The sequence below is a fragment of the Thermobia domestica genome, chromosome 5, assembly GCF_964235325.1.
Source record: "Thermobia domestica chromosome 5, izTheDome1.hap1.1, whole genome shotgun sequence".
Classification (NCBI taxonomy): Eukaryota; Metazoa; Arthropoda; class Insecta; order Zygentoma; family Lepismatidae; genus Thermobia; species Thermobia domestica.
In genome coordinates, this window is record NC_137458.1 from 261,378,371 (window position 1) to 261,386,357 (window position 7,987).

Below are 7,987 nucleotides of genomic sequence, written 5' to 3' on the forward strand. Positions count from 1 at the left end.
GATAGCCGAAAGTTCAAGATAACTTTTTTTCTTGTCTCAGTGAAACGAGTCACCTTCCAAGAGTTGTAACACTTATTTTGCAACACCCGATATATATATATATATATATATATATATATATATATATATATATATAGATGCGTGTGTGTTCTGTATTGATGTTTATTTATGAAAATTATACAAAATAAAATATATGACACATAACTAAACATAAAGTACAAATACCAGTATTTAGAACACTAAACACCCAAGTAGCACAGTCACGTCATAAACACGTCTTTTTTTGGGGTTAGAATTCAAAATGACGTCTTTTGAAAATTTGGAACGTCTTTATCACGTACCAAAATGGTAACAAAAATGACGTGTCAAACATGACCTAAATTGTACGTGTTTATCACGTGCCAGAATGGTACAAAGAATCACGTGTCGGACATCACCAAAAATAGACGTCTTTTTTAGGTGCTAAAAAGCGCGGACGTTCCCCGTACTGTAACTGCAGTTTGAGCAGTGCATGCTGGGAATCGTGAGCCATTTGCGGAATCGTGTTTTGATGGTATTGTTTGTGAATATAAATAATGTGTTTTGTTGAAGTCACCTGTGATAACGGTCAGCTTTAAGACAAGTAAGTATAATTCCTATCCTATTCCTATCTAGGTGCATTCTGTGTAAAATTCAGCAGATTGAGTATTCTACGGTTTCTTATTACAGTGTATTAAAATACCGTAGAAAGAACGAGGATACCTACATTAGGTTAACATATGCAGACGCCTGTATCAAATTAAATATTTTAGGTAGAATACTATATAAAATGTTAATAGTGAAGGTAGTAAAATGATAATGTATGTGTTTTTATTCTCAATAAACCGTATATGGGAGTGAGTATGCATGGGAAAGTATGTCATTCTGTGGTGCAGTTTTATTATACAGATCCGTAGATTGTAAAATATACGAAAAAAAATTGGACAAGTCTTTAATTTGCCTATTTCATGTCGAGAACAGGACCAACCAACCTCCGCGGGGCTTCTAACCCGTTCCTACTACTACTACTTATAGACTACTATGAATCCGTATAATAAAAGCTGCACGCATTGTGGTACTATTTGCCAAGGCGAAAGACTGATAAATACAAGCAAACAACGAGATGACAGTAAGTGTATGCTTTTGGAGGCATTACTGGAACAGACGGTTCTACTAAATTTTAATACATTTCTTACATTTTCAGGTTAGGTTAGAGCATTGTATTTCCTATAGCAGATAATGCACTAAATGAGGAGCTCCATTACTACTTGCAGATTGACTTCACGGGGGTTAGTGTAAATATAGAGTAGACGCATGGGGCAAGGTTCTAGAACACAGGTACCCCTTCCCACTTAATTGTAACAAAGACAGAAAACAACGTGCCGTGCGGGGCTCTAACCCGCCTTCACTCGCTGACGCTCGCTCAACAATACTATGTGAATTAAATGTTAAACTTTGGTACAGAAAAGAACCAATCTAGCTGTTAACCTATATGGGGGGGACTTGTGTTCTAGAACCTTCCCGACGCGTAGCATATTAAGTACAGTGCATAAAACACGAAATAACTTTTGCTAGGTGCCCACTAAAAAGCACAAATGCATTCTATTTTAATCAGTGCAGGAGCACAGCAAGAGGGCCCGAGCGGCAACGAGGGGGTGCGTTCGTAGGGAACAGGCACGTCAGCGACGGAGACTATGTGCGTAAAGAAGGATAATGGAAAAGCACAGTTACGCTTACAATGATTTCACTATCACTCAAAATGCGGCTTCACTCGAGCAGACGGTTCTACCAAATATAAAATTTATAGGTAAAATATTATAAGAAACATTTTTCGTGAAGGAATGAGAGTGTGAACATAAGTAATTACTGTCAGTGTACATCATATTGAGATGAATTTTAAGTGATCAGTGAAAGTATTGCATATGTAAGTGTGGTCTTCCACTATTCTCGTTTAGACGTATATTCCCCGTCGCTGACGCGCCTGCTCCCTACGGACGCATCCCGTCGCTGCCGTTCGGACCCTGTTGCTGTGCTCCTACCCCTGCTTTTTAGTGGGGAGCTGAAATAAATTGGTTCGTGTTTTATTCACTGAAATTGTTACGCTTTACGTCCACGCTGTATTTGTACTGAGGCCTGAAGTCAATCTGCAAGCACTAATGGAGCTTCTGATTTAGTTCATACTCTGCTAAAAGAAATGCGTTGTTCTAATCTGATATGAAACTGTAAGAAATATGTCAAAATTTGGTAGAACCGTCTGCTCGAATAATGCCCAAAATTCATTTCAATTTGCTGTTTACTGATATTAATTACTGACATTCACACTTTTATTCCTTCACAAAAATATGTTTTACATCGTATGTTACCTATGAATTTTCTGTTAGGTAGAACCGACTGCTCGAGTGAACCTCTTTGGGAAATGACCCTCGGCAATTGTTGCAATGCCAATCGTGTATGGCTTCAAAGTTAGAAACAAGAAGCCCTATGGAAGTTCTAACCCCTTCGCTCACTCAGTTATGTTTTGTTTAACCTTTTGTAGCACTACTGTCTTAAATCTAGTGAAAAAATCCACAAAATAGATGAATATTTGGTAGACCCGTTTGCTAAAGTAGTGCCCCCATTGTATATGTGCATAATCAGTGGGAGGATATTACCCCAGTTGAGACAAGGTGACCAGAACTTTTACTTTCAGAAACGGGACGCATACTAATCGGCGCGGGGGGTGGGGTGACTTCCACATTGCATTTTGGGACTCAGCAGTGTTTTCAATTTACAAAATACAAAGTAAGAATGATAACACAGCGTTTCTAACTTAAGTATTACCCAACAATACTTTTAACTACTTCAACACTCAGAATTCCCACTCAATTTCCACTTGAACCACAGAACACTCAATTCTCATTTGAATATTCAGAAGTTCTAGGCACGGGTGAACCTTCCCAGTAAGTGTTGGTACGGAAGAGTGTAGAATTAGCATTGGCTATTTATATTTTGAATAATAATTACGGGACACCTGGGTCATGTTTGCTTAAAAACAGGACATTTAGGCGTCCCGTTTGAGAATCTGAAAGAAACGGGACAACGGTTGAAAATAAGGGACTGTCCCGGCCAAAACGGGACGTCTGGTCACCTTGAGTTGAGAGCACTCTCAAACTGCAACCATCGCCCTGCTGCACCTACACACCCTCACAAGACACTTGGCTACCGTAACTGTGCTACAGAATTCGGTGTGGAAATCATAATAATGTAACGGGTTTTTGACTGTTCGAATATTTTGTTCATTAATTGAGTAGACAGCTCCCTCGCATTTTAGATTACAGTACTTACTCCAGTGCCAGCATGTGATGATGGATACTTATCAATGTTGCCACTGAAGTTCAAAAAAATATATTCCAGCTCAATTAAGTATCCTCTACATGACTATATTATTATGATTTCCACTGCTAATCGTGAAACGGTTCAAAGGAAACCAAATGTCTTATTAAGGGACCGTGGTTGGGGGCTGGTGCTGGTTCCAGTCAGATGTGTTTAAGAGAGCTCTTGACATAGGGAATATCCTCCTAATGTTTATGCGCACATTAACAACGGAAGTCTCTTTGGGTCAAAAACCTGCTTTCAGGTGGAACACCAATTCCTCATCATTAAAAAGAAATGAAATTAAATATTTAGTTTCACGCCCCAGGATAGGCACCGAGCCTAAGGAAGATGGTGATAATGAAATGTGAAAAATGGTGGTATGAAGAAAGTGGGCGGAAACGGGAGAGTGTCGAGAAAACTCAGGCACATGGTGTTTGTCCACCACAAAGCCCACTTGGCACGAGCTGGGATCAAACCAGGGACCCCACGCACTAGAAGTGAACGCTCTACCACTGAGGCACTGCAGCCCCATCAGTAAAAAAAAAAAAAAAAACATACCTCATTGCTTCGGGGCTTACTTATCTGCTGCCACCAAAAGGAAGGTGTGTACACAACAGGGGCGGATCCAGAGGTGACGACTGCCCCTCCCAGAGTAAGATATTTTTTATTTTTTTTTTAAATAAAACCTACCCCAGAATTGGAGCTCTTGATTTTTTCAAGCTTGTATTATAAATGTAAGATAAAAACTTTTTTTTTTAACGTTGCAGAATTTAAATGAAGCAATACATAGCAAGAAATTACTTGCCTTGGTGTTTTTGGTCAGAAAATGTCCGCGTTCGAAAACGCAGGTAGTCATTTGTGTTCTTTGTGTTCAAGATGCGATATTTTACGCTCTCACTCCGTTCCCAAAACCGATCCCTGCTTCTTATGGGGCCGCGGTGGCTCAGTAGTAGAGCGTTCACCTCTGGTGCTTGGGGTCCCGGGTTCGATCCCAGCCCCCGCCAAGTGAACTTTGTGGTGGACAAACACCGTGTGCGTGGGTTTTCTCGGGGTTCTCCCGTTCCCTCCCACTTTCTTCATTCCACCATTTCATCCATTACTCATCATCACCGTCTCCTTTAACCTAATCAGCATAATCGTGGGACGTAAAACTCAAAGATTTTCCGATCCCTGCTTCTTGTTAACAACGGGCAGACAATAATCCATAAAATCTATCTGTCCACAAGTTTGTCAATATTTATTTTGCGTATCTTTCCATTTAAGAAGTGGCCATTCCTGCATCGAGGTTGGGACGATTTCGGACTCTTCTTCACACCTTCCTTTACGCTGAAAATATCCAGAACAGAAAGCATGTAAAATTTATGGCTGATATTTCCCTGCCAACTTATTTTTTTTTCTATAAGCTCTTTTTTTTTTTGATACAAAATGTAGTAAAAACCCACTTTACTGTTTACATAAAATTAAACTGCTTCATTTCATGTTAAATGTATTTAGTCGTTGTAATAAGCCTAGTTGTAAATACATGTTATTTGCCAAAATAAGCCTTGTATGTACTCCCACTTTCCAGAGCGTGTGGCCAATGCTCCTGCAAATGATGAATTGATCAACAGCAGACCACCTGACCCCTTTCTGCTCGTCGAGCTGCTCTAGAAATATCACTGTGGAGGATGACATACATACCAAAGTTGCGACAGGTGAGTTTTTGACATGTTATTTTATAATACCCATGTAAGAAAATGCCGAGTAAGAAGAAAAGAAAGAAAGTAGTAATATTTTATTAGTACTTAACTAAAATTAAATAATTGTTGAACAAGGCAATACTTTTATATAAATGAAATATTCAATTTAACGTTCCACGATCAGGCACTGAGGCTAAGGGAGTCGGTGATGATGAGAAGTGAATTAAATGGTGGAATGAAGAATGTGGGAAAAAATTGGTGAACTCCAAGAAAAGCCGCTTGAAGTGAGCTGGGATCGAATCATTGGCCCCAAGCACCAGAGGTGAACGCTCTATCACCGAGCCACAGCTGCGCCAATTTTATTTAAATGTAACTGTTTCAGCAACTACCCTTGTCTTCTTCAGATACACTCTATTTATTTATTTATTTATTATTTTAGATTTTTAAAGGTTTCCCTGTTTATTAATTTTTATTCTTTCAGCAATTATTTTATTTGACTTGAGTATTTATATATAAGCAAAGCTTTAATATGGAATGTATCACATGTTATAGTGTTCGCGCTTTTTTTTTTTTTTTTGAATGGATAAAAGTAGTCCTCCCGAAAATATTTTCCTGAACAGAGGGGTAAAATATAATTTTCACCAAAGAGAAGTTTTATTATTATTATTATTATTATTATTATTATTATTAATAATAATAATAATAATAATAATAATAATAATAATAATAATAATAACTGCCGCAACTTCTAACCCTGCTCAGAACAAATAATGTGACGATTTTCACCCTACTGCTTGTGACAGAATTCTGGTTCTAGAAGTCTTATTTTTTAAAAATACTCCAGTAACAAGTGAGGGGGCGTTTGCTCACAATTTTTTTACTTTTCGGAATACATAAGTTATACACCATTTTGTTTGTATCAATATCGTATCAATATACTTGATCGTCACTTTTAGCTCACATCCTAAAGTTGGTCTTGGAGTGGCATTTTATATTGTGAGCACATACGTAATGTAGCCTTCTATCAGTGTTTCAGAATTATTTGTCATGTATCTGTATATACAAAGTCTTATATCCCCCAACTTGTTTGATCCTCCTGAACAATCAGAGTTAACAGCTGCAATAAAATCAAAAGTTAAGCTATTACAGAATAACTAAAATTAATGGTAGTTTAATTTCGCTGTTTGGAAGGCCGTTAAAAGTGGGACTTCATGCAAGCGAGTGCAGTAACTAATCGTTTTATTGCGTATTGATTGTAGTTACACATGACGTATTGTAATTATTTTTTAAAATTTTCTCCCCACCTGAAAAATTGCACTATGATTGTTCATGATTTTTTTTTTCTGTTTCAGTGTTCCTATCTGTCATCGTTGGGAGGAAAAGGGACCTTTCTCTGATGCTTGGTTTCCAAAGAGCTGGCGATGGAATTTAACTCCCGCGGAAAAAAGAGCAAAGTTCACGTTGTGCAAACTAGCCTTAAAGACACTTATCATTCGTGAGTAAAAATAAAGATCTTCAAATGAACAAATGCCACAAATCTTCAAAATGTTAGTAGAAAGATATTCACTTCCATCTGCCTTGTTGTTTGAGGATGAAAAGGATTCGGCATGCTTGAAAGATGTTGACCTGTTCCTCCTCGCTTTGTTGGAAATCAATGTAAAGGCATCTCTTTCGAAAACTAAAAGATGGAAGAAACTGCTACTGGTATAATAGATGGGATAATAAGTGGGATACTTACCGCAGTCCCCATTTTTAACCTACTTAAGCACGTGAGGCTTTTTTGATATGATGCTGCATTTCTGTACTTTCAATAACTATGAAAGGTGTTTTCCTTCATACGAAATTTATAGAAAAATTTTATTCTTTTTATTTTATATTATTAAAAGATCTCTGTAAGTTTTAGATTATAACCAACAGATTTGCATTGTCTACATATTTCTTGTTTGTATTACAAATAATAAAGACAATCAGTGTTTCTTGTTGCATTACAAATAGCATGAATATTATTTTATACGACAAAACGTGCACATTGTACATATAACTAATAAATGTAGAATTCAAATTAATGGTTATGTGTTTTCGCTTTCATCCCTCAGAGATTAATTAATTTTAAGATGTACTTCCTTTTTCGATTTTTCACCTCCAAAATAAAGGTGTCTTAAATTGGAGTTATAAAAGTTTAGTCCTAAATTTTGCACTGTCAATAAAACCCATTGTTCTTGTGTATTGGAGTGTGTGTTGGATGTGGGTGGTTGTGTTTGTGTGTATGTGTGCGCATACTAGCGTAATAATGGATAGCTATAAAATTTATGGAAGCACGTGTTGTACCGTAATTTCATTAAGAAGAAGGTACTAGTAAATACACATGAATAAATTCCAGTGACGAAATGAGTGGATTCTTCTTAGTACTAAGGGCCGCGGTGGCTCAGTGGTAGAGCGTTCACCTCTGGTGCTTGGGGTTCCGGGTTCGATCCCAGCCCCCGCCAAGTGAACTTTGTCCAGGTGGTGGACAAACACCGTGTGCGTGGGTTTTCTCGGGGTTCTCCCGTCTCCTCCCACTTTCTTCATTCCACCATTTCATTCATTTCTCATTATCACCGTCTCCTTTAGCCTAACCGGTATAAGCGTGGGACGTAAAACTCAAAGATTTCATTTCATTTCATTTTCTTAGGACTGTAAGTACAATGTTCCTTTATTTTTCCATTTCATTCTTTGTTTTTACCATGTTTATTCGTCTTTTCTCATTCTTAAAAGTTATGTAGGGCTTTTTTTTTTTCGCCAAGGGTGAGTCTTATATTCGAGGGCTTTTTTTATGTTTTTCAAGTCGATTCAATGCGTCTCGGTTTTCTTTTTAATGTATGGCTTTAAATTTATCCTTTCGTGGAGCAAGCGCTGCCGTTTCTTTCCTGTTGCATTAGGTATATAATTATTCCTCG

General features: G+C 37.7%; 1 long non-coding RNA gene across 1 annotated transcript; it reads left to right on the forward strand.

Moving 5' to 3' along the window:
* Positions 1–311: 311 nt before the first annotated feature.
* LOC145684834 (uncharacterized) lies at positions 312–7,092 on the forward strand. Its single transcript, XR_014131408.1, has 3 exons — positions 312–622; positions 4,940–5,066; positions 6,404–7,092. It is a non-coding gene; the product is annotated as an uncharacterized LOC145684834 (long non-coding RNA).
* The last annotated feature ends 895 nt before the right edge of the window (positions 7,093–7,987 follow it).